Below are 7,616 nucleotides of genomic sequence, written 5' to 3'. Positions count from 1 at the left end.
TGTTGTTGCTTTTTTCTTAGATTAGTTGAAGTAATTCGATAACTTAATTTGTTTGAAATATATAAACGAATTAACATTTAAAAAATTTATTTAAAAGTTTTAAATAGAAAAACATTAAAAAATCAAAGCCTGGCTTAAAAATAAATTTAAAAAAATCAACGCCTGGTTATAGGCCTTGAAAATAAATTTTAAAAAATCCACGCCTGGTAATAGGCCTTGAAAATAAATTTTAAAAAATCCACGCCTGCTTATAGGCCTTGAAAAAAATATTATAAAAAATCTACGCCTGGTTATAGGCCTTGAAAATAAATTTTAAAAAATCCACGCCTGGTTATACGCCTTGAAAATAAATTTTAAAAAATCTACGCCTGGTTATAGGCCTTGAAAATAATTTTTAAAAAAACCACGCCTGGTTATAGGCCTTGAAAATAAAATTTAAAAAATCCACGCCTGCTTATAGGCCTTGAAAAAATATATTATAAAAAATCCACGCCTGGTTATAGGCCTTGAAAATAAATTTTAAAAAATCCACGCCTGGTTATAGGCCTTGAAAATAAATTTTAAAAAATCTACGCCTGGTTATAGGCCTTGAAAATAATTTTTTAAAAAAAACACGCCTGGTTATAGGCCTTGAAAATAAATTTTAAAAAAACCACGCCTTGAAAATAAATTTAAAAAATCCTCGCATGATCATAGGCCCTTGAAATTAATTTAAAACCAGTGAGCGGAGCAGTATAGTCGGACGGTCAACCACTCCTCTTGGATATGCTATCAACTTCTCGGGTCTATGTCCTTCAGGAGTAAATATATACGCTATAGAATACAAATGTTGTCATATTTTACACAAAAGTCAGGGTCCATTTGACCCGCTAAATATTGACCAATCCTTATCAAAATAGGCATGCTTATTCTTTGGCCCAATCGCCTTCTCCATGTAAAAATTCGTAATGTTTCGGCTATAATTATGACCTCTGAAGCGACCTAAACATCAGTCAAAAATAAAGTTTTTGGTCCATTTCATCCTCTAAATATTAACAGATATTTTAAAAACAATAGGGGTCTTCATTGGCCAGAATCCTACATGCAAAATTTCGTGAAGATTGGTCCATAATTATTGCCTGTATCGTGTTTACAATTTATAATGGACAGACGGACGGACACACATATCTAGATCGACTCAGCTAGTCGAGATATGACGATCGGTATACTAAAAGGTGGGTCTAGGACCAATATTTCGCGGCGTTACAAACTCTTGGGGCTGCACACAGCTATAATACCCTGACAACATAGTTGTGTAGGGTATAAAAAGTCCACGCCTCTAAGCAAATCTTGAAAATCTATTTAACAAATACATGACAAAATGTAAATCCTGAAAATAAATTTAAAATGTCTGTTCCTTAATTTGTATTTCCCTTTAAATTCCACCGTATCCTTATCATTCAATTAAGGTTAAGAAAAACCACAGGAAAATTGCATTAAATGAATCCAGTTTTTATTAAAAAAAAAATAGAACGCAAGCCAATCCCAACCAGGAAGAAAAGGAGCACACATACACACCCTTGCCCTCGCCTCGGAGAGTAGTAGTGAATGTATAATTTAATTTATATTATATGAGTGTAAAATTAAACAACAATTCTGTTTATTTTATTTTTTACAACGGGCATTACTTACAATTCCCTTTTATGTCCCTGAAAGCAAATGAGGAAATGGAAAGAATAACAAAGCCACTCACACACACGCACTTTCATTCTGGCAGGGAAGCTGACACTCAACACTGTGTGTGTGCGTATATAAGAGCGAGCATTCACTTCAAGTATTTATAAACCTGAAACCCATGCCCGTAAAACGAAATGCAACTGAACTACGATGAGAGGATACGAATGAAGAGGACCGACCACCACACAGAAGAACCACCTTGGAGCCACCATGCGAGGCAAACATAAAATGGCAAAGTGTTTTGGAGTGTGAGTAACCAACGATATCTCTTCGGCATGGTCTGAGATGTTATAAGATAAATATTAACGTACATCCTTAAGGTAGATTGCGTATTTTCTTCGTTCCTGCATATTTACTTTTCCGCCCTCAAGCAAACACACGTTCTGTGTATCCCTGCTTCCCTTTATCATATCACGATAACGACGAATGAAATGGAAATTGTAGTAGACTAACAAAAGCAAAAAGTGTTAGATCTCTAAAGCATATCTGGAAGATTCAAGCGAAGTGTGTGCTGCCAACTGCATGTTGCATTCCAGGAATATTTTCGCCATGGGAGCTTGCTTACGTTGCTTTGGCTTTGCCCTTGGCGCGATGTCACAATTCTGCGGTGTTGTTACCACGGCTAAGACATTTTTCCATTCTAGTTTTCGTTATCTCTTCATCTCCCTCTCTTTTGCTCGGTGGTACTATTATGCATTAAATGCGGTTTTCCTCGAAAAGCATTTTGCTATACATTCAGTGAGACAGTGGACTCAATAGGGATTTTTAAAAATTAATTTTCAACAACCACATTTAGGCGTGGATTTTTTTTAATAAATTTTCAAGGTCTATATTTAGGCGTGGATTTTTTTAATAAATTTTCAAGGTCTATATTTAGGCGTGGATTTTTTTAATAAATTTTCAAGGTCTATATTTAGGCGTAGATTTGTATACCCTTCACCACACTGTGGTACAGGGTATTATGTCTTTGTGCATATGTTTGTAACAGGCAAAAGTAATCGACATAGATCCATGGTTCCTTTTGAGAATATGCATTGAATCACTTTCTGAGTCGATTTTCGCATGTCCGTCTGTCCGTCCGTCCATGTATTTTTGTTAACAAAGTACAGGTCGCATTTATGATCCGATTTGGATGAAATTTGACACAGTTCACTTATTTGGCGCAAGGACGAACCCTATTAAATAGAGAAAATCGGTTCAGATTTAGATATAGCTCCCATATATATATTCGTCAGATTTAAGGTAAATGGTGTCCCTTGTCCCGATATATCTTTCGATTTGCACGAAATTTTGGAACAGCGTACTGAATTAGGTCTAGAATGATATGTGTTAAGTTTCCTGAAAATCGGTTCAGATTTAGATATAGCTCCCATATATATTTTCGTCCGATTTTATATAAATGGTGTACCAAAGTCCCTATATATCTTTTGATTTGCACGAAATTTTGGAACAGCGTGCTGAATTACGTCTAGAATGATGTGTTTCGCCCGATTTTAGGTAAATAATATGCCAAAGTCCCTACATATCTTCCAATTTGCACGAAATTTGGTATAGCGTACTGGATTGAGTCTAGAATGAGGTGTGTACAATTGAAAATCGGTTCAGATTTAGATATAGCTCCCATATATAGTTTCGCCCGATTTTAGGTAAATAATAAGTCCATACATATCTTCCTATTTGCACGAAATTTGTTATACGTACTCGATTGAGTCTAGAATGATGTGTGTCCAATTTCTTGAAAATCGGTTCAGATTTAGATATACCTTCCATATATAGTTTCGCCCGATTTTATGTAAATGGTATGCCAAAGTCCCTATATATCTTCCGATTTCTACGAAATTTGGCATAGCGTACTGAATTGATTCAAGAATGATGTATGTAAAAGTTCTTGAAAATCGTTTCAGATTTGGATATAGATCCCATATATATTTTCGACCGATTTAATATAAATGGTTCACCAAAGTCCCTATATATCATTCGATTTCCATGAAATTTGGCATAGCGTAATGAATTGAGTCTAGAATGATGTGTGTAAAATTTCTTGAAATTCGGTTCAGATTTATATATAGCTCTCATATATATGTTAGTCCGATTTTACGTAGGACCCAAAATATGGCCATTCGGAACAAAACCTGCTGAAAATAGTACAATCTAACCTGTGACAAATTTCGTTGAAATCGGTTGTAACAATCGAATCGCATGCTTATGGATTGATCTAAGTCGGTTCACATTTAGATAAAGGTCACATATTTTAGTTCATCCAATTTCATGTTAATGGTCATTATAGGATGCTGTTTACCTATACCCATAGTGGTGAAGGGTATCATGAAATATTGCCCAGGCCGGAATAAACATCCGCAAAAAATTTAAATACATTTTCAAGATCTATATTTAGGCGTAGATTTTTTGAAATAATTTTTTTATCAGGGTCTACCTTTAGGCGTGGATTTTTTTAATAAGTTTTCAAGGTATGTATTTAGGCTTGCATTTTAGATTCTACATTTATGCTTTCACTTTATATGTCATCCGGAACCAATGTTAAAAAACCTCAGAATCACATTTACAAAGAAATTTAACGGAATGAAATTGAATGTATGTTTATCCACCCCTCTTTCCGGTCATTGTAGCCGGAATAGTAAGGTAATTTTTATATCAGGGAAAAGGCACACATACATACGAGTACATAACGAACAGGTGTAATGGAATACCACATGAATATGTCTCTGAGGGAGTTTGTGGAAAAAGTGTGTAACTACACATACGTGTGCGTGTGAGAATGTATGTGAGGGTGTATGTGTGCGAAAGTAAATTGAATAATAAATGTCATTAAAGTAAATCAAATAATGTGGTGTTAAATTCGCAACAATGCTCCGTTGAGGGTTGGGTGGTTTTTATGGCCCAATGACAATTTATTTGTACCCCGGATTGTTAATTTTTTTTCTCCGCCTCTCTCTCTCTCTCTCTCTTTTTATTGGGGTATTTGTTTCCCTGTTGATTTTTTTTCATTTACAAGTTTCTGCTTTATTAAGATTAATTTGTTTGCGTTTATTTGTGTTTGGAATTAGTTCAATTCTATGTTATTTAGTTATAAAAGGAGGATGATATTTGTGTGGGAAAGTCATGGTTGATATTCGTGATACGGAAGATCAGAAGTGAATGGGTGATGGGTGTTATTAACATAAACTTTGGAACCTGTCTCCATAATCCGTTCACTTATTTACATGAACATTTCTTTGAATTCCAACACATATTTGTATTCTCTTTCTTTTCGCCATTAAGTGAAATATAAGAGAGAGTAATCACAGTGATGAATTTATGAAAATATCCTCATCAATCATTTTTCATTATGAAAAAGGAAAAAAAGGAATGGCCATCAATCATCGAACCTACTTCGGTCATTACTTACTTTATGTGTCAGCCACCATCTCTTTCTTTCCTCAGCCCACCATTCGATTGGCAAACCATTCGAATTTTGAATCTATGCGATGGTAGCAGTGTGGACATTCCTAGTCGTCCATTTTCATTAAAAAGCAATAAAAACACTTCGCATAGCATTAGAAAACCGGAAAATGTCCAATAGAGGCATTTGAAAATAAAAGCAAAAGACAAAAAAAATATAAAAAATCGTCAAATATGAATGATGGTAAAGAGAATGGGATAGGGTAGGCTAAAAAAAAAATATATGTACAAATTCATTCGTGTAATTTTAATAATTAATTTTCAGGGCCAAAAATAAGGAGTGGAGTTTTAAAATATAAATTTCTTGGCCACTAATCAGGCATTGATTTTTTAAATTTATTTTCAGGGCCTAAAATCAGGTTTGAATTAAAAAAAATCAGAGCCTATATCCAGGCATGGATTTTTTTAAAAATTAATTTTTAGGCCCTATATCCAGGCGTGGATTTTTATACCCTACACAACAATGTTGGCGGGAATTAATGCTTTCTGCAACCCCAAGGGTTTGTAACGGCGCGAAATATTGGTCCTAGACTCACCTTTAAGTATACCGATCGCCATATCTCGAGTCGAGCTGAGTCGATCTAGACATGTGTATCCGTCCGTCCGTCTGCCCATTATAAGAGAGAAAGGGATCGGATCAAACAATAAGCTTTGCCTGTTTTGGTAAATATCGGTCAAATATTTAGCGGGTCAAATAGAGCCCGACTTTTGTGTGAAAAATTACAAAATTTGTATATATTTACGTATATACAGTGTGAGATAAAAAAAACAGCAACAAAGTCAAACGCCATAATTTTTACATTTTATTTCTAAATTTTGTTGAATGAAAGCACAAAATGTCGGATATAGCATCACATTTTAGAATAAGTTTAGGTTTGTTCGAATGGGACCTTTGGCCGAATTATGGCCTTCAAACGGCCAATTAAACCGTCACAAGCTGCCCTAACTGCGGTATTTTAGCCCATTCCCGGCGAAGCGCTTGTTTGAGATGATCGATACTTTGTTATTTTTTAGTGCCAATATTGCTTTCCAAAAATACTACAGACACAATAGTCCAATGGATTGGTATCTGGAGATTTTGGTGGCCATTGTGCGCTGGAAATGAAGCGAGGAACCTCATTTTGTAACCATTCTTGGGTGGCACGTGCTGAGTCCTGTTGGAATATTCAATGTCTGTGGCCAAAATGTTTGTGTGCCCAAGGCTTTAATATACCCCCTAGAATATTTTTGCTATAATATTCGTCATTTATTCTGATGCCACGGTAATTTATACGAGCGGAGAGCGACCATCAAACATGTTATGGCGGCCCACACGATCACCATGGCCGGCGCTTGAGTTCTGATGGCCAACCGAAGGTGCACATTTCCAGTTGACCTCTTTAGGAAAGTAAACATGATCATTTTGTTTGTTTACAAACTGCTGGACAATGACTGTTTTCTCATCGGAGAAAACCAAATTCAGCAGTTCACCACTTTCGGCCAACCGAAGCAACTCTTCAGCTCTTTTGAGTCTGTTTTCTTTCTTTTGCGGTGTAAGTTCTAGCACTTTTTGGAATTTCAATGGCTCTACTCGAGCTCATTTTTCAATACTTGCTGAGTGGAATATTGCAATATGTTCAGTTCAGGGCCATTATTCGACCAATTCCTTGACGTCGGGCTACGCTACCAGTATCACGGTGGCGATCGATTGTATGAGATACAAAAGATTTATTCACATTTAAATGCTGGAGTGCTCAAACAATAGCCACTTGTGGTTTTGCAGCCAAATATAAAGAAATCACACTATCACGCTTGATTTCCATCACGAATAATTTTTTTCTGGAGAATTCTCACCAAAATGCCTTTGTACGCTTGTAAACAATATAATGCGTTGTCTTAGAGTGGCTTAGAAATGACAGCAATCTGAAGTTGGAAGCAGTTTTTTCATCGCACCCTGTATTTACTCCTGTTGGATATAGACACGAAAAGTTGATAGTATATCCAAGAGGAGTGGTTGATTTTTATATTGATACCAAATATGTTGATGTATCTATTCGGATGTGGGAGTTACATTTAAATATTTACAGGTGCTTACGTATTCACATATAATTTAGTAACTCATTACCACATTAGAGGGCGGAAATAATATAGCCCTTATCACTTTCAAATTTTCCATGAAGTTCCAATTATTGTCAAGGACAACGCCTATAATTTTCGGTGATGATCAGAATAAAATTTTGGGATAAAGTGAACCGAAAACTTAATTATACCCTACACAACTATGTTGTCAGGGTATTATAGCTTTGTGCAGCCCCAAAAGTTTGTAACGCCGCGAAATATTGGTCCTAGAACCACCTTTAAGTATACCGATCGTCATATCTCGACTAGCTGAGTCGATCTAGACATGTGTGTCCGTCCGTCTGTCCATTATAATTTGTAAACACGATACAGGCCACAGTTAT

The sequence above is a fragment of the Musca vetustissima genome, unplaced genomic scaffold (genome assembly GCF_032173495.1).
Source record: "Musca vetustissima isolate MV318-11 ecotype Yass unplaced genomic scaffold, APGP_CSIRO_Mvet_v1 utg8515, whole genome shotgun sequence".
NCBI lineage: Eukaryota > Metazoa > Arthropoda > Insecta > Diptera > Muscidae > Musca > Musca vetustissima.
This window is presented reverse-complemented; position numbering follows the sequence as displayed.